This window comes from Carlito syrichta, unplaced genomic scaffold (genome assembly GCF_000164805.1).
Source record: "Carlito syrichta isolate Samal-C Ts95f unplaced genomic scaffold, Tarsius_syrichta-2.0.1 Scaffold313136, whole genome shotgun sequence".
NCBI classification, from domain to species: domain Eukaryota; kingdom Metazoa; phylum Chordata; class Mammalia; order Primates; family Tarsiidae; genus Carlito; species Carlito syrichta.
The window spans coordinates 368,352-389,254 of record NW_007257232.1 but is presented as its reverse complement, the minus strand read 5'-3'; the positions used below and the strand labels follow the sequence as shown (position 1 = coordinate 389,254).

At 37.8% G+C, this 20,903-nt stretch overlaps 1 pseudogene; it reads left to right on the top strand.

Moving 5' to 3' along the window:
* The first annotated feature begins 12,015 nt into the window (after window positions 1–12,015).
* On the top strand, window positions 12,016–13,170 carry LOC103272671 (annotated as a pseudogene).
* The last annotated feature ends 7,733 nt before the right edge of the window (window positions 13,171–20,903 follow it).

The window sequence follows — 20,903 nt, the reverse complement described above, 5'->3', positions numbered from 1 at the left end:
AACACATATATTTTGAATTATAATATATTTAGAATGTGTTTTTAAAATAAAATTGCATTTTGGAAAAAAATGTACATTTGGCAAGTTGCTTCTGACTGCTGTGACCAAGTCAACTTTAAGGTTTTCCTGAGTTTGACCAGATGTTAGACCCATCTCTCCCTGCCTTCCTTGCTCCCTACTCCTGACTTCCCTTTCCTTATAATATTTATTTTAGAAAATTTATAATTGCAAATTCTTTATCTGCCCCTTTGAGATATAAATCTTCTTCTAGTCTCTTGCCAGTTTTATAACACAGAAATGTTTTTCTCAGAGATCTGGGAACCATACTTTGGACTGTAATCAGCAATGAAAATAATGCTTCCATCTCCAAATCTTTGAGTGAGAATAAGAAGCTAATTTCTGTGGGTGCCTTGCTCTAAATTGTAAAAATACCTGTCGCCATGAAGATAGGAGAAAGTTTAATTTTCCTTTGGGTAAGGCCAATTAGCTAACAAAGAGGATCTAAGATTAGACCTCACACCAGCTCTTTAAAACTCTCTAACCTCCTGTTTAAACTAAATTCCATTCAGACTGAGTTCTGATTTTGTCTCTCTATTGGATTAGTCTTGAATAAAGTATCTTATAGCTTTTTTACTTTGTCCAGTGCAATTTTTGGTTTGCCTGCTCCAGGAATATTGCAATCCCTCCTCTGCTGTTGAGGTATTGAGCTATTTATTTGCAAGATAGCAAATAGATTCTCATGTGGGCAGGGACTGTCACAAATTATTTCTCTATAAGACCCTGGACAAAATCACTACCAGTAATATAATATGTGTCCACTATGTACTTGCTAAATAGTAGGTGGCATGTGGTATAGTTGTTCTGTAGGTTCTTGACTGCTGCAGAAAAGAATTTTAGGCCAAGTCTAAAGTATAGTTTCAAGGAAAGTTTATTAAAGATGAAGACTTGCTCAAGAAGGAGCATAGATACCTTAAAAAGATACCTGCTTACCTTTAACAAGAAGCTTTACAGGTTTACAGGGATGATTAAGCAAACAATTCCATGAGCAGAGTGGAGGACTGCAGGTATCTAATCATGAGTTTTTATACCATCGCTCAATTTTAAGGTCACCAGGACCTTCTAAATAATGAAATTTATTGTCTAACTAGATTTGGACTTTTCTTGTAACATAATGTCTTTGTGTTTTGGGTAAGTCCTATTGTTTCTGTGATTTACTCCACTGGTAGTTTTACATTCCATCACAGAAGGTGGTCAGGTATGATATGCCTGGCTGGTTGGGTAAAAGTAGTGTACCGACAAGAAAGATGTCTGAACACTTACCATTTTCCTAGTTATTTAAATTAGATCCACCTAATAAAATTTGTCTTACTACTTCTAAACTATGTGCTGTTAACCATGTCTGCCTCAAGAGACTACTAACTCTCTACTACATAACCACTTGGACATCTCAACTCCTACAACCTCAGTTTTACTGCAGCCTGAGTTAAATGCCTACATACAGGACTTCAGTGACACTCCATACCTTGCTCATAAAGCAAAGTTCAAAATTAACATGACATATGATTTTGCATGATCTGGACCTGCCTTGCCTTCCTAGATTCCTTAGTAATTCTGCTCCTTCTCAAAATATATGCTTCAGCCATAAAGTCAGTTGCACAAATGCATTGCCTTAGCACATATTATTCTTTCCATCTTGAAAACTTTTCCTCTCCAATCTTCATTTGTATCTCATCCTTTGGATCTCAATAAAGACATTATTTCTGAATTGCAAGTTTTCTGAATTGCAAATCTGAGTTCAATGTCCCCTTATATATCATAGAAATTAACACTTAATCTTTATATTCCCTGAAAACATATCTTCCTGCCAAATATGCCCTTCTCCCAAAACTATGAGTATTATAGCACCCAGCATATAGTAAGCACAAAATAAATGTCAAGTGAATGATTAAAAATCTTCATTTTTTTTTTGTTAGTCATGATTTACCTTTGGTTGATTAATATTTTATCCAGTGGACAAGGCCTCAAAAATAGTAATGGGAAGAAAAACTAAAAACTTCACTTTAGAAAACACATTTCTAGTCCAAAAGAAACAAATGAGAATCTGAGTAGGCTTTATTTTTCTACCGTTTCTATGCATTTCTAGAAATAACGCCGAACATTGGCATCTACTTTCTGGTCTCTGATTTTATATCATTTATCCTAACACAGGAAAAGATGTTTCCCAAAAGAGAAATCGGTTAAGTAGAGGGCCAGAACTTTCTTGCCCAACCTATAAGATCCTTGGAAGCTATTAAACCCACCTACTAATGAAGAAATAAAATTTCTTTTGTACAGGAAAAATAAGGCAAACAAACAAAAAACTTCAGATCATAGAAACTTAATTTCTCAAAGCTTTAGTTCTGGTAAAATGATAGCCAAGTCTTTGAAAATTATAACAGGTCAAGAATCAGCAAAATTTACATGGCACATTCATAAACCTATTTTTTTTTTTTAATACTGCAACCACATTGTGAGGTCTGCATTACTATTTCCATTATACAAATAAAGAAATAAGACTCAGGTGAGCAATGAAGCATGGCCTTAGGTTAGTCAGCTTCTCTGGCACTGGCACTCTCTGTGGCCCCTGCCTGTTTTGGCCCTGCAATCGGGAGTTGCAACTCACCTTGACTCTCTTCCTCCGTCCATAATCTACGTACCCATGATTAGCTGCCCAGCTTTATGCTATCTGTTACCGGTATTTACTTGATATTCCCTAATGGCTCAGTTTAATAGGCATGTGGCTCTTAATCTTAACATGTAAAAAGTCTTTACCATTTCCCATAAGAAGCAAACACAGGTTCCTATTAAAAGCTGAAAGCAGCTTTCTGCTTGGAGTCAAACCAAACCAAATGATCACACATAGTTGCCACCGGTGTTGCAATCCCTCAAAAGGTCAACCTAGATTGCTGCCATGAACTTGTTGACAACAGCAATAAGTGTTAATAGACAGAAAAGAAAATACAGAGATGTGAGAGAAATATGCAAGGATTATTCTCTGATGCTATCATGTTGCATTTTATTTGATGGTGAATGATCATCCTGATGTGAGGTGGAGGCAAAGGGACTGGGCCGCACTGCTATGAGATACAAGTGCTAAAAATTAGTATATACACAGTCAGGAAATTCAGGAATGGCTGAGGACTGGGTAAATTAAAAACTCACAATTTGTTTTTGATGACTTTCTACTGCTTGTTTTACTTCCCCTTCTTCCTTATCTCCTACTTTTCATGAAGTCCTGTTACATACATTTTTTGCATATAAATATCATTGCTACCCATCATTTATTGTGTTCTCATTATTGGTCACTCTGATGAATATTTTATGTATATTTTTAATCAAATTCCTCACAACTTCCTAAAGTTGGTGCTAGTACATCTTACAGAAAAAGAAACTGTCTCATGATGTTTCAAAAACTTGTCTAAGAGAACATATATAATACATATTTAAAAAGAGGTTGAACTTTTATCAGACTCTCTTAAAAACTCTTAATATTACCCAGGATCTTTCTCTAAGATAGACAATTCCTGGCTATGGTATTACTTATTACAAATTATTTTTACAACCAAATATAATTTCATTTTAATAGGTCATAATGACTTTCTCTCTAAGAAATATATTCTATTAATGAAAATGTAGGCACTGTAGTATTAGGGGCAAGAACTTTCTCTAGTTCTGACACTAGGCATGTTGATACCTCTTCATTTGGTGGATGTCTAAGCCTCAAGTAGTGATGTACAAAGTATCAATCACTCCAGTTTGACCTGAAATTGGAACTCTTATTTAGAGCTCAACTCAGTGTGGATATGTACAATAAAATTACATCTTTCCATCAGACACACTACCTGAAAATCAGCTGAATGTGTGCAGTGCTGCATTAGGTGCTTTGGTGGATAAACATGATTCATGTAAAGATCTTTTGGGAGCTCAAGGCAAAATGAAATGTCTACATATATAGCTGTTACAATATTGAAAGTAAAACTACTGATTGAAGTTGTGCTACTGTTTATCTATAAAATGGAGATAACATGTATTTTATGTTGGAAATTCTATATATATGAATATATGTATGTGTATATATTCACAATCTGTGGCATACCGTAAGGACAACTCTGTAAGCAATGTTTTCTTTCCAGTTGTGAGATAAGAGAAGAGACCATGGAAAAACAGCAAGCTAAGGACTCTGGAAAGTTCCAGAGAATTGTTAGAGCTGAGATATATTTGTTAGAGGGATAGAAAGAGTGGAAATCACAAGCAATGCTAAGAGGTAAAAAGAAAAATGTGAGTTGCATGTTTGAGACAAGTTCTTGTTACATTTGATGGGTACAGAAGTAAATTAATTTGGAAAGACACTCTAGGATCAGATAAGGGAGGACATGGCAATCGACTAAAAAGCTTAGACATATGTGCGTACATAACAGAGAATCATGGGAGGCTCTGAATGGCGTTTGGGAATGACATGGTATTATAATCATATATATGCTTCAGGAAAACTAGCAAAAAAGCAGTGTCAAGAACTGCTTAGAAGAAGGAAAGATCATAGGCCAGGAGATCATAAGAGCAGCCAGAGCAATGATTCAGGCAAAACTACTAATACCTACATTGGGAAAAGACTATGTTGATGAGGTAGACAAGTATAATAAGATAGCTGTTGAGAAAAGCAATATAGTGGTTGGATCAAAGATTACACTGACCCTAAAAGACTGGGAACATATTGCTACAGTTCATATAAAATTATTTTGGAGCATAGAGTAAGATTGAGAGAAGTGATCTGTTTTGGGGTTTGAATTTTCAAGTTCCAGTGCAATTTATAAAAGTAAGTAAAAGAAAGGTGGGAATAAATATAACCTTTTAGCTTGAGAAAAGCTGAAGTTCTAAAAACAAGCTGTGATTCTCTTTTAGGTAGAGGTCAAAATAGAAGTTGTAGAGTCATGTGAGAAAACAATATAGAAATAGATTTATTTAAGGCCTAGTTCATAGAGTTTTATATTTGAAAGACAGTTGAGAAGGAGAAGAGATCTGAGAGTGAAAGTAATCTCAGAAGTGGATGAGGAAAAAAAAAAAAAGAATATCCTGAAAGTCAATGTAGGTGTAAATTAAGATGAATTTTTAAAAGCTGATTGAGAAGCAACAAATGATCAAGATGAGCCAGTCATTGCATTTAATTGGACACTAAACCTCACAGAATGAAAAATATTCCTTACGAATAAAATACAAGTCAAATTATAGGCTTTGATAAGTGGGTGGATAATACATGGGGAAAAATAGTGTTGAACTACAATTCTCAACCGAAGGTGATTTTACTCCCAGAAAACATTTGACACTCTCAAGAGACATGGTTGGCTGTCAAAATGACATAGTAAGGTGTCTTCTAGTGACATCTAGTGAGCAGAGCCTAAGGATGGTGTTAATAATTCTACAATGCATAGGATATAGGATAGTCCCTACAGCAGAGAATTATTCGATCCAAATGTCAATTAACTTCCTATCACTTAGTCTATCACCTACCTCAGTAGTGCTGAGGGTAAGAAACTATGGTGCAGAATGAAAGGAGATGAGAATTTGAGAGAACAGCAAGATCAAAGATGAGTTTCTTATTGTGCCATTAGGCCATGTTGACGAAGTAGATACTGGAAAAGAAACTTTGAACATTGAGCTGAAAGAAGGTTTAACTGATGGAAATTGCAGGTGAGATGGATATGAGATCAATTTAAGAACTTGATTGAAAGACTGCCTTAAGGAAATTTACTTTCTCTAGTATATGTAATCCAGCAATTCTTCAACTACATCCATTTGTTCACTGTCCTCTCTCTTTACTCTACCATTCCCCTCATTTTCTTGTTTTCCTTTTTGCTCAATATAAATTACATAATCATCATTATAACCATTCTTGCAAACAACCATAATTCCTTGAACTTCTACTTTTTACATTTAATTTACTTGTCATACTACCAAATGTTAGTAAAATCCTCATGGCCCCACTTTTGATTTATGATGTCAAATTTTAAAATGTGCTCTTAACATTTCTGACCTCTCTTCAACAGTATTTTTATGCTTCCATTTTCTGAAATGATTATTTCACACAATTCCTTAAACTTATTTTACCCTTTTGCTTTCTTAATCTCAGATGATGATGTAGCCTCAAATTTTTCTTAAAAAAATAAAGATGGTTAAAAAGATTCTTAAGTTTCTACTACCTAGTCTGTCACCTACTTGCATCTACTTTTACATTTCTGCCTTTCTTCCAATTGAAATGAAATAAATACCCTTGCTCTCATCAAAGATCAAACCCTTTCCATACACCTTGTTTTCTCTCTCCATTTATTATATTTATAATACTCATCATTGTCTAAAATAATCTTATTCATATATTTATTTTTAATAGTGTGTATATCCTTCCAATTAGAATTTGATCTCTAGAAAGCCAGGGAATTTGCCTCTCTTCTCCACTGCATCCCTATCACCTAGATCAGTGTCATAAAAGAATATGTCCTTATTTATATATTCTATGAAAAAATTCAAAACAAAAGAAGAAAATGATTATTTCTTTCAGTTGAGTGAGAAGGCTGAGAGAATATATTTTAAGGAAAACTAAATTTGCAGATATTTAGATTATTTAACCTCTATATTGAGATTGGGTCCCTTCCATATATCACAATGCCTTACTCATAGTAGATACTTACTAAAAATATCCTAAAGAAACCAGAAAGCCAGTGAATGTCTTTTTCAGAGGTCAGGGTTGAAGCATCAGAGTTCAATCTCAAGAATAAGAGCTATGGGTAATTTCAGAGCTCTTAGGTACAGAAAATGCAGTTGAGGTTGAAAATCATGGATCTGCACTAAAGTCGTAGCCCCAGGAATATTTAATGTACAAAGATCATAAGTTTAAGAATACTCGGCTATCTCCAAACAACCCAGCACATTTGAAATAAAGGAACTCAATAAGGAGCCATAGCTTAAGAAAATTAAATATTAACAAATACACTTTTTCCATTAGCAGTCTACAGTTTCCTGGGCTCCATTTGAAAAGTCTTCACATTAAACAGAATCATCTTTGTCTCTGAGTTAATCTCAGCCTAGTAATTATTTTCCAGGTGTAGAACTGGAGGCCTCTGTGAGGTGTCTGTGTGTATCAGCATCAATCATGGCACCCACATATGTCCACATAAGAGTTGGCAGTAATTGGCATGTGTGGAGGAAGCACTGGCCCTAAGGACTGAACAGTCTCTTATCAAAGATGTACCTGCCAGACAAAATTGAAGCCTGGCTGCAAAAATTGGAAAGAAGAGATCTTTTGTCTCTTGTAGTATTTTTAGAAGCAGGAGAATTCTTAACAGCTGGCAAAGTTATCTCAGTATTATGAATTATTTGGACATCAAAGAACATTGAACTGAGTAGAACAGACTTGAAACTTTATGTTTGCCATCTATTATGGACTAATGTTGAAGTACTACCCCCCCCCAATATTTGGAGATGGGGGCTTTGGGTAGTAATTAGGGTTAGATTAGGTTATGAGATTCCAGCCCTCATAAATGAAATTTGCACTCCCTTATAAATAAAGTAGACACAGAATCTCTCTCCACCCCCCGCTTTCTCTCTCCTCTTCTTCTCTGACAAGAAAACTGTCATCTTCAAAAAAGGAAGCAAGCCTTCTCCAGACACTATCTCCTGGCATATTAATGTTAGATTTCCTAGCCTCTACAGAACTGTGAGAGATAAATCGTTGTTGTTTAAGCTACCAGGTCTATCATAATTTGTTATAGCAGCCCAAACTGAAAAATACATGCCTGCATTCCCTACCCTAGTGCTTACACACACACACACACACACACACACACACACACACACACACACACACACACACACATAGAGTTTGAGTGACTTTTATGTGTCTGGCTTTGATGTCTATGATAAGGAAAATACAGAAGATGTGGAAGACATGTTTTATCTTTCAGTTATGACAGAGTTTGTTTCTCAAAAAAAGGGTTAGAAATGTCTACAGCAAGACACACAATTCTGGAATCCCAAGGTGGGGAATTCGTGAGAAAATTAGCTACCCTGATGTGATTATTACATACTGTATACCTGTTATAAAAACATCACATGTCCTTCATAAATATATGTACCATGTATGTACCCATAACAATTAAAAAATATATATATATTTTTGAGTTGGAGTCTCACTCTGTCCCCAAGACTGGAGTGCAGTGGCCGCTCCCAGCCACTGCAGCCTCGACCTGCTGGGCTCTGGTGATCCTTCCCCCTCAGCCTTCCAATTAGCTGAAACTACAGGTGCGCGCTACCAAACCCAGCTAATTTTTTAAATTTATTGTAGAGATGAGGTCTCGCCAAGTAGCCCAGGTAGGTCTCGAACCCTCAGGCTCAGGCAATCCACTCACCTCAGCCTCCCAAAGCACGGGATTACAGGCTGAGCTACTGAGCCCGGCTAAAATAAAAAATTTTTAAATAAAATTGCATCTATGCAAAGATTAAAAAATGAATATTGCAGAAGTGACAGCACTTCTAGTACAGACTGATCCAATAATCAGAGATTAAACCAAATATAGGTATGGTTAATCTAGCTTCAGACAGACATCCAGACATAAAAGGACATCAGAGAACATGGTAGAGTGAAAAATTGTACAATGGAAATGGTAGAAATGCTAGAGTCATGTTACTTCAAATTATTTGCTTGAAGTCACTGTAAGAAAGAGACAAACAGGGCCCAGTTCCTGGAGAGTAGAGCCTACAGGAGAAAAGTAGACCAAAAGAGGTTGCAGTCAGCCCATATTATGTCTTTACATGTCTTTTCCTTCATGAAAAAAAAAATTTGGTATAGAAAAGAAATAGACAAATTCTAGTTCTCCAAGTAGCTCCGCCAAAATGGGAACAGATATCCACATGGCACCCCAGATATGCCTGACTCGTTCATAATTAGTTCCATAGGAAGGTGAGTACTGTTTTCAGAATGTCTGAGTTATTATGCAGTTGTGGGATGCTCAGGCAGAGATTCACAGAGATAACAAATTAGAGAATTAAGGTTGACACAGTGACTCATCCCTGTAATCCCAGCACTTCGGGAGGACAAAGCAACAGGTTCACTTGAGGCCAGGAATTTGAGACCAGCCTGGGTAACATATTGAGACCCTCATTTCTAGAAAAAAAAAAGAGAGAGAGAGAGAGAGAATGAAGACCCCTAAGCACTAAAGCTGTTTTCTAATCAATGCTTTACTGGATATTAGAAATGCTTTTCTGTTTCTCTGGAAGAATAATGCTTTTCTGTTTCTCTGGAAGAATAATTTTTATTATCTTCCTTAATAGATGTTTCTGTTCTAAGATAAATGACTCATAAACAGTAGCCATTCTAGAGTCATTTATTCAATATATTTGCATTTAACCCACAATTTAAGAACGGCATGGTACCATGTTCTGGGGATGCAGAGGGGAACTACAAGTACAGTGAGCTTCCCAGATGGAAGTCTAGTGAGAGAAGGCATTAATAAAATAGGTAGTTACAAAGTTAAAGTATACAAAGGCAGTACATAGGAAGGAACTTAAACCCAGGCAACAGGGGAGATTTCCTAAAGAAAGTGTTATCTAAACTGATTTCTGAAAGTGAAATTGGAGTTAGCTAGATGTAGAAAAGATTGGGGAATAACGTTCTATGCAGAAGAAATAGAATGTATAAAGACTTGGAGAGTTGTGGTGCATTTGAGGGATGGAAAGAAGCTTGGTATGGCTGAGTTGTGGCATGCAACTAGGTTGCAAGGGAAAAGAATAGAGAAAGACGAGATGAGAAAGGTAAGTGGGTATTGCTTGCGCAGAGCCATGGAAGACTGGAACAAGTTGAGGAACTTGATTACAAGACCCCTTTTATCCTCAGAGTTTCTTCAACATTTATTAATTGACATTGACATTTGACTCACTTCCTAGTATTGTTATCTTTTTGCTATGTATCTCCAGCTAGTATATAAGCACCTGGGGAAAAGCAATTGGCATTTGCACTTCTTTGGATGTCCCTAGCAGTGTTTAGTTCAAGTAAGAGTTTGATCAATTTGTGTAATTGATTGGTTAATCCCAGGGCACATTTCATGACATTTAACTCATTATTGTGTACCAGAGAGAGCAAATCTCCATACAGATCAGATAATCAAAGCTTGAAGGAAGAAAAGTCCACAAAAGGAAGAAAAAGACAAGCAGGAGCAGGCAAAGTTCAAGGTGACCAGAGCATATATAAAGAAATATGAATAAAAGTAGTGCAACATTTTTAGTCCTTACAATAGTCTCCTGTGATCTCAGTTATTTACGAGTATTGCCTATCTTCTCAAAATAATCCAGTAACATCAGAATAATTATTATCACCCATTTTCCAGGTAAAATAATAGAAGCTCAGAAAAAGTAAGCAGCTCACCCACAGTGACACCTATTAAATACCGAAGCTGGGCTTCAGAAACAAGCACATTCTGGCTCCTCAGTCTGTGCTTTATCTCTGGGCAACACTGTATTCCAGCACACATACATAAAGAAACAAGCATGGAGGGATGTGCACCGAAACATTAATCATGTCCCTCTCTTAGAAAAATGATTTTACGGGTTGTTTTTCTTCTTAATTATCTACATCTGCTACTTTTTAAAAATGTCTTGTGCATTACAGGTAGAATAATGAACAAGATAAAGTAGAATTCCAGAACATCACATCAAACAGGAACCTTAGAAACCCTAAAATCTGAAACCTTAATTTTAAAAATGAAATAGCTAAGACTAAATGAGTTGAGGTGACACAGCTACTTTATTCATCCAGTGACTACCTCTAATAGGCTGTTTAGGCATGGCGAATGTGTGGCAAACAGAGAGACCAAAAAGGCAAAAACTAAACCTATTCTTTGGTGGGATTTTCATCCTCATGGGGAAGAACAGCAAAAACAAGTAATTAAAAGATACTGTCAGGTAAAGATGAGATGACTAAAATAAAGCATGGTAAAGGGTGTGCATGGTGGCTCATGCCTATAATCTCAGCACTTTGGGAGGAAAGATTGCTTGAGGAAAGACCAGCCCGGGCAACATAGCAAGATATCGTCTCTAAAAATAAAAAATAAAAAAAAATAAAATAATAATACAGAAAAATTAGCTGAGCATGGAGAGGTACATGCAGCGCAGGAAGCCTCACAGAAATGACCATGTTCTAGGGCGACTGTTGAGGAGATCAGGGAAGGGCATCCAATAGAGTCACTAGCCCAGAAAGGCCCTGGGTTGAGGCATGCCTGCCGACAAACAAGGGAGCCGGTATACTTGGAGTCCACTGAAGACAGGAAAGACTGCTAACAAATAAAGTGGGAAAGTTGGCCAGGGACTGTGTCTTTTAGAATGCTTAGCTGTGAACAAAGTTCAGAGTAGGTTGGGAAGTCATCAAACAATGAAGCAAGAGAGTGATTTAATTTGATTTTTATTTTTAAAAGAGCATTCTGGCAGCTCTGTGAAAAGAAGTTGGTAATATGAACTTTGGTGGTAGAGATGGAGGAAAACCATTATATTTGCTGAAGAAAGGAACGAAAAATATTCGAGAAGCCAGGCTCCGTGGCTCAGCCTGTAATCCCGCGCTTTGGGAGGCCGAGGTGAGTGGATTGCCTGAGCCCGCAGGTTTGAGACCCGCCTGGGCAACTTGGTGAGACCTCATCTCTACAATAAATCAAAAAATTAGCCAGGTGTGGTAGGGCTCTCCTGTAGTTCCAGCTACCTGGAAGGCTGAGGGGGATGGATCGCTGGAGCCCAGCAGGTCCAGGCTGCGGTAGCTGGAACGGCCACTGCACTCCAGTCTGGGCGACAGAGTGAGACTCCAACTCAAAAAAAAAAAGAAAAAGAAAAAAGAAAAATATTCGAGAAAGAGACATGAAGGGTAACATCAAGGCTTGGGGCCTGAGTAACTGAATTAGGAAGTAGAATTGAAAACCAGCCCGCCCGCGAGCCCTGCGGCGCGTGGGGATGGCGGCGGGCATGGCGGCGGGCCGGTGGCTGCTGGGGCTGCGCGCGGTCGGGACCAAGGGGCCCTGGAGCCGGCTCGGCGGCGAGGGGCTGGCGCGGGGCTGGCGCCGGGCCTGGCTGGCCGCCCCCGGCCCCGGCCCGGAGGCGGCGGGTGGCCCACTTCACCTTCCAGCTGGATGCGGAGCCCCAGGAGTGTGGGCAAACCCCCAAAATGAATCTTTTCCAGTCAATAACGAGTGCCTTGGATAGCTCATTGGCTAAAGATCCTGCTGCAGTAATATTTGGCGAAGATGTTGCTTTTGCGGAGTCTTTTGATGCACAGTGGGTTGGCGAGAAAAATATGGGAAGGATCGAGTTTTTAACACTCCATTGTGTGAACAAGGAATTGTTGGATTTGGAATTGGAATTGCAGGCACTGGTGCTACTGCCATTGCAGAAATTCAGTTTGCAGATTACGTCTTCCCTGCTTTTGATCAGATGGTGAATGCAACTGCCAAGTACCGCCACCGCTCTGGGGATCTTTTTAACTGTGGAGGCCTCACTATCTGGGCCCCTTGGGGCTGTGTTGGCCACAGGGCTCTCTATCGTTCTCAGAGTCCTGAAGCTTTTTTTTTACTCACTGCCCAGAAATCAAGGTGGTTGTACCCAAAAGCCCTTTCCAGGCCAAAGGACTTCTTTTGTCATGCATAGAGGATAAAAATCCTTGTCTATTTTTTAAACCTAAAATAATTTACAGGGTAGCAGTGAAACAAGTTCCTGTCGAGCCGCATAATATCCCACTGTCACAGGCCGAAGTCATACAGGAGGGGAGTGATGTCACTCTTGTTGCCTGGGGCACTCAGGTTCATGTGGCTCGGGCAGTGGCTTCCATGGCAAAAGAAAAGCTTGGTGTGATTTGTGAAGTCTTTGATCTGAAGACCATATTACCTTGGGATGTGGATATAGTTTGTAAGTCGGTGATCAGCCACGAGGCTCCCCTGACAGGCGGGTTCGTGTCGATCAGCTCCACGGTGCAGGAAGAATGTTTCTTGAACCTGGAGGCTCCTATATCAAGAGTATGTGGGTATGACACACCGTTTCCTCACATTTTTGAGCCATTCTACATCCCTGACAAATGCAAGTTACGAAGCCCTTCGAAAGATGATCAACTATTGACTGTATAGAACTATGAAAGATTCTGACTAGATACGGAAATATTTTTCTGAATTTTTTTGTACTTCCTCGGACTTAACCTCTTCTCAAAAATGGAGTTTTTATGAAATGAACTATCATGGATATTGGCTGAAAAGTTATAAATGAATGATTACGTTGTAACACGTATGAAATGATAGCTTCATTTTTAGTATTTCAGATTAACTTCTTAAAATGTTCCACCACAGCAGTTTTATAAATTCTGTTTAATTAAATCTGTAAATATCGCGTGTGGGATAGTATCCAATAAAGCAAAATCAGATTGTCAAAAAAAAAAAAGAAAGAAAAAGAAAGAAAAAGAAAGAAAGAAAATCAAACCTGGGACTCAACTCTTCAATTTACACGCTTGCTACTACTTCATAATATTAGAGACCATGAAAAAATTCTTATTTAACCCCAGTAGAAAATAGTGACAGAAAAATTATAGTTAATAATGACTCTTTTGTTTTAAATTAAAAAGAAAGAAATAAAACATTAGAAGGATTTCATATTTTCCTACTTCTCCCACTCTCTTCTCCTTAGAATTCAAGATAAAGGAAATTACAACTTAAAAGCCTTAGAGAGGCAATAACAATTTCATACATAAATTGGAGGCTTTGGAATGTAGGTTTTTGGCTAAGCAGTGACAGCCATTTAAAATCCCCTCCTCTCTGGGGTGAAAAATATCTATGTTTTTCTTATTTAAGTTTTCAGCTTGGTAAACTCAGGTTTTAGCAGAAACATAATGCATCAGTTGTAGTCTGAGTGTGAACAGGGCAATCCGGAGAGTGGTTGTTTTCAGACTCCTGAAATAGCTTTTAGACTGCGTGTTCATTCAAGCTAGACAGATTTCATTTGTTCACCTTGTCTTCATCTGGCATTGTCTTTCCTTCCTGTCCTCTGAGATTCTTGCAAGCATAGAAATTGATCTTATCTGAGCTTATCAGAGAAGACTGGGGAAGAAATTATTGTTTTCAGTGAGGCCCATATTGGGCCTCTGTATAAAATCCCCATTTTCACTGTGGTCCAGAGGTTCTATTTCTCTATTCAGTTAGCACATGACTTCTATTGAAAAACCATCACTAAGCCAAAAGCATACAGACTAAGCCCACAATCAGTATGCATGTTATAATGTGAATAGATTACCTATAATAACCTTTTGAATCTCCATTTCTTAAGACTCCAAGAGTGATGATGACTTTTTCCAGTTCTTTCTAATGCCACCTTTATTATGCTATTCCTGAGGTAATAACTGATGGAAAAGAATGGAAGCAATTTATTTCTCATCTTTCGCTCCACCTTGATAGTGAATATGAGGCTCAATTAAATGAATACTATGTGTTAAAGAGGACAATAGGGTCTTTATGATGCCCTCAGTAAACAAGCAAGTCTGGCCCAAGAGCTTGACCTTTATCAGAAAAATCTTCACAAAGACTATGGAACCCCCAAGACTGGGTCAGTTTTCTAAGAGGAATAGAATACAGTCTCTAAACATTGATCATCAGGTCACTGTTTTTAAAATATTCTGCTTAGTCCAGTGAGCCCTCTGGTGAAGAGGAAAGGAAGAAAAAATAGCATCCTGCTAAAAGTAGACGATGTGGTGAAAACTTTTGAGAGATTATTAAAAAAAAAAAATTAAGACTGAGATGTCACCAATCATTATACTACCCCACCCTACTTCTGTCAAGTCTGACTATAGTTTCTCAGGCAAAGTTCACACTTATGTGGGGTTGCAGGTGATCAGGTCTAAATTATTTTGAGTAGCTGCAGTAGATAAGCTGCTTTAGGGAAACAGAAGTGTTGGTGGCCTTGGGGCCAGGAAGAAAATGTTGGGATAATTTGGAAACACCTGACTCTGACCAAATAGGTAGGCCAGAGTAGGGGATTCCAGCAGAGTTTCTAGATAGCCAGAGACCCATATGAGTGTTAAGAAACAACAGAATGACTGAGAGTCAAGATTTCTTACAGGTGGATGAAAGAGAGAATAGTTCTCAAAGAAAGCCCATGAGCCTTACAATAGGATAGATTTGGGATTTGTTAATTTTAGAGACAAGGTCTCACTTTGCCACTGAGTCTGGGGAGCAGTGGTGTGATCATAGCTCATTGCATCCTCAAGCTACTGGACTCAAGTGATCTTCTTGCTTACATCTAAGTAGTTGGAATTACAGGTGTGGGCTGCTACACCAGTGAGATAGATTTTGATCAATTGGTTCTACTACTTACTAGTATTGTGACTCGGGCAAATTAACTTCTCTGAGTTTCAGGACCCCGATTAGTAATAAAAGTACCTCAGTCATAAGGTTGTTGTGTGGATAAAAATAAAATCTCTAAAGAAGAATATTTAGCATTGAATCTAGCACATGGAAAGCATTTAATGAATGTCAGACATCATCATCATCATCAATACCAGCAACAGATTCATGACAATATCACTTTGGGGCTGGACATGAAAGAGGAAGAATCAGAATAACTCTACCTAAAATGGAAACAAAAAGCCTAGAAAGAAAAAAGCAAGTCCTTTTAAACAATAGGAAAATGCACCACAAAAATTATCAAAAATGTGGCACTGACCCAAATCTTGTGAAAAATTTCTTTATTCATCCAGTTTCCAGGGACCTTGAGGTCCCAAAGTGAAAGACATTTTTAAGATGATATTTCTGTCTCTCTGATTCTATTTCCATCCTCAACAGTCAATAGGGAGTGGAGCACTAAAGGGATCCAGGAAGTCTCATCTCCAAGCATTTGTAAGTCAACATCTTATCATTGTTAGAATCATGGTTATACCGACCTTTTTGCAGTAGAAAATACACACTCAAAAGGAGTGGGACATCCTGCCTTTTGTTTCATTATAAAGGGAGAAAGGGAAGCTCAAATGCAGGGAAAGGGCTTAGCGTATTTGAAAGACCATCAGCATTGGAAGTATATAAAGAAGGATTCCACCAGATAACTCTATCACTTTCTAATGATGCCTCCTTGGGAAAATTACCCTAGATTTCTAAAGCTCAGTTTCCTCATCTATAAAATGGTAGATGATAAAAGTAGAGAACAATGTAGATGTGTTATCAGCAGCAGAATACCTTAACCATAAACTTACTTTTCTAGTAGCTTGGGACTACATGGAGGTGGAATGGGAGAAATAATTCCACAAGGAAGCTGTATTAGTCTCACAGTGCACCGTAAAAATTATCACAAACCTGGTGGTTAAAACAACACACATTTATTCTCTGGTGGTTCTGGAGACCAGAAGTCTGAAATCAGGCTTACTAAGTAAAGTTAAGGTATTAGCAGGACTAGTTTCTTTTTTTGGTGGGTGGCAGGGGAGTCTAGAGGTGAATCTTTTTTATTGTTGTGCTTGTTGCTTTGTCACTTCTAAATGCTGCCTGTATTTCTTGCTCATGGCCCCTACCTCAGGTCTCCCCAACTTCCTTCTTCAATCATTATATTTGCTATTTCCTCTTCTGTAATCCAAACTTTTTCTGCCTCCCTCTTAGGACATGTGAATAATCTTTCTATCTCAAAATCCTTAATTTAATCATATCTGCATGTCCCTTTTGTCATATAAAGTAACATTCACAGGTTCCAGGGATTAGGACTGGACATCTTGGTGGCCATTAGCCAACCTGCCATTGGAGTAATTTCCCTATTTCTTCACCTGTCTGGTCAAAATAACAGGAGGCAAACATGCAACCCAGTAATCTAGGATACAGAAATAAGAGGACACATAAATCATATGGAATGAGGAGGGAGGTAGAGGGCCAATGTATTTCAACTTTAAGAAAGACTTGAGGGGCCTGGATTTGAGAGCCCTAATGTGTGGAGGATGGATATGTCATAAAGTGGAAAATGAGGGTTAGCCTCAGTCAGACATACCAGCATCTGCTCAAAGTAAGCAATTCATCTCCCAAATGGTCTCAGCTCTGAGTCTTCTAATCCACGTAAGTGACTGACAGCTGTGTCCTGAGTAAGGTCATCATGAAGGTAATGCCTCAGAACTGTCCTGAGACAAACATGAACATAAATATCATAATTATTCAATAGATGGAATTGAACTTTCCAGCAGAAGACAGCACCATGAAGATTATGATTCTTTCTATAGAGACTGTTAAAATAAGACTAGATGATGAAAACAAGCAAAAAGTATTATGTTGTGTGAACTACGCTCATATTTTGAATTTCTGACTGATAATTCTATCCCTGACATTCAATATCAGATACACAGATGAGGGGACCCCCTGAAAGTAACTTACTTGTCAGAATACAAGCATACCTTGGAGATTTTGCAGGTTCTGTTCCAGACCACCACAATAAAATGAGTCACACAATTTGTTTTGCTTTTTCAGTGCATATAAAAGTTATATTCAGACCATACTATAGTCTGTCTGCAATAGCATTGTCTGTGAAAATGCACATAATTTAAAAATATGTTATTGCTTAAAAATATTAACAATCATCTAAGCATTCAGTGAGTTGTAATCTTTTGCTGGTAAAGAGTCTTGCACAAATGTTGATGACTGTTGACTAATCAAAATAGTGGTTTGTGAATGTTGTAGTGGCTATGGCAGTTTCTTTAAATAATGCAATAAAGTGTGCAATGTTAATTGCCTCTTATTTTCACAAAATATTTCTCAGAGGCATATGATACTATTTGATAGCATTTTACCCACAGTAACACCTTTCAAAATTGGAGTCAGTCCTCTTAAACTCTGACACTGCTTTATCAATAAAGTTTACATAATATTCTAAATTTTTTGTTGTCATTTCAACAATATGAACAGTATCTTCACCAGGAGAAGATTCCATCTCAAGAAACCACTTTCTTTGAGCATCCATATGAAGCAACTCCTCATCCATTCAAGTTTTACGAAGAGATTGCAGGAATTCAGTTACATCATCAGGCTCCACTTTTAATTCTAGCTCTCTTGGTATTTCCACCATACCTTCAGTTACTTCCTCCACTGAAGTCTTGAACACCTCCAAGTGATCTGTGAAATTTGGAATCAATTCCTTTCAATCTCCTGTTAATGTTGATACCTTAACCTCCTCTCATGAATCATGAATGTTCTTAATGGCACCTAGAATGGTGCATCCTTTCCAGAAGATTTTCAATTTACTTTGCCAAGATTCACCAGAGAATTCATTATATATGGAAGCTATAACCTTACAAAATATATTGCTTAAATAAGACTTGAACATTGAAATTGCTTCAAGGACTGCAGAGTGGATGTTATGTTAGCAGGCATGAAAAAAACATAAATCTTTTGGAAATCTCCATCAGAGCTTTGACGACTAAGCCCATTGTCAATGAGCAGAAATATTTTTAAAATAGCCTTTTTTTCCTGAAGAGTAGGTCTCAACGTGGGTTTAAAATAGTAAACAGATATAGTTTCATCCAGACTTAGTTGTTCTATTTCAAGAGCCCTATATAGGCACTAACTTAGACTTAAAGTCGACAACTGGATTTACCCCTAATAAGAAAGTCAGCCTGTCCTTTGAAACTCCTCACAGCTATGAAATCTTCAATGACATCATTTTTTTTTATAGAAAGCTGTTATGACAACATTGAAAATCTGTTTAGTGTAGCCACCTTCATCAATGATCTTAGCTAGATCTTCTAGATATTTTACCGTAGCTTCTACATCACACACTTTTATGTTATGGAGAAGGCTTCTCGTTTTAAAACCTTGCAGACCAATCTCTGCTATCTTGGAACTTTTCTTCTGTACCTTCCGTCCTCTCCCAGTCATCATACAGATGAAAAGAGTTAGAACCTTGCTCTGGATTAGGGAATATGTGACTTATTTGGTCTTCCATTCAGACCACTAAAACATGTTTCACATTAGCAATATTGCTATTTCACTTTCATCACCCATTTATTCACTGGAGTAGCACTTCTAATTTCCTCCAAGAACATTTTCTTTGCATTCACAGTTTGACTAACTGGCACAAGATGCCTAGCTTTTGGCTTATTTGGGCTTTCAACGTACCTTCCTCACTAGGTTTAATCATTTCTAGCTTTTGATTTAAAGTGAGGGACATGTGACTCTTCCTTTCACTTGAATACTTAGATGCTATTAAACAGTTATTAATTGGCCTAATTTCAATATTGTTGTGTCTCAGAGACTAGTGAGAACTGAGGAAAGGGGGAATGAGGGGGAAATGGCTTGTTGGTGGAGCAAACATGCATAGAATGTATTGATTAAGTTCCCTGTCTTATATGGGCGTGATTTCTTGTGCCACAAAACAACTACAGTAGTGACACCAAAGATCACAGATTGTCATAACAAATATAATCATCATCATCAAAATAAAGTTTGAAATATTATGAGAACCACCAAAAAGTGACACACAGACATGAAATGGGCACACACTTGGAAAAACAGCTCCAATAGACTTGAAGGCAGAACAGCCACAATTGGTCAATTAGTAAAAATTAGTTATTTTGTTGTGTGTTCCTCCATTCTGACTGGGATTTAATGTTTTTGTACATTTTTAATAAATATTCTTGTATCTACTTTAATAAGTGACTGGCTTACTTATCTAATGAGCTACCTAAATTTGAGAAAGTCTTTAAAGCTCTCTGGGTCTGGTTACCTTTTTTTTTAATTATCATTACAAGCAATGAGACATATGAAATGGTCTCTTTAAGCAGTGTTCCCAGCCATTTTTCACCTTGCAACTCACAAATAACAAAATACTTCATGGCCAGTGGTTTCTGACCCAGGGACTCTGTTGTTCAAAACTTTACGTGTTGCCTCAAAGTCTAAGAGGAAATGTATCTACACAGTTATAGCCTACTGTGATTCAGTAGTGTGACTTGGCACACAGAGGGTAGCACTGCTCCAAAGAATCACAAGTCTATGGGATTGCAGTTTGGTAGTCTCCTAATCACATCATCTTTTTTAGCTTTGAATCATTCTATTTCCTTAAACCATGTAGTCACCACAGTTATCCAAATATGTACAAAACAAAAGATATTAGTCTCATCAGTATTTTTTTTCTTTTGCTTTTTTAACTTTCTAATGCCTTTCCCCAACAGACCTAGTCAGTAATTCTTTAGTTTAGTATTTGTTACTTTAATCTCTCAAGTTTATTTTTTTGTTTTGTTTTCCTTTTTATATCTAAATTTTTGGGGAATGCATTCATTGTCAAAATGTAAACCATATTTAAAAAAAGTAAACCAGGTTCGGTGACTCAGCCTGTAATCCCGTGCTTTGGGAGGGTGAGATGAATGGATTGCCTGCGTCGGCGGGTTCGAGACCCGCCTAGGCAACTTGGCGAGCCCTCATCTCTACAATAAATCAAAAACTAGCCGGACGTGGTAGCGTGTGCCTGTAGTTCCAGCTACTTGGAAGGCTGAGGCAGAAGGATCGCTGGAGCCCAGCTGGGCAAGGCTGCGGTGGCCGGGAGCATGCCACTGCACTCCAGTCTGGGCGACAGGGTGAGACTCCAACTCAAAAAAAAAAAAAAAAAGTAAAGGGAGAAATTAAAACACCACAAATTTGGCCACTATGCTTCTCTGTAAACTCTGGTCCCCTCCCTAATCTGGAGGAGATGGATTCCCGTTTTCTTTCTCTCTCCAATCTACTTTCTAAATAAACCATATTTTCCAATCTAAAAAAAAACACCCAAAATGTAACTATCTGGAGGTGACCTCTTCACATTTTGGCAAAAATCCTTTCAAGTTTTTCTCTATGCATATAGCATATTTGTTTGCAATT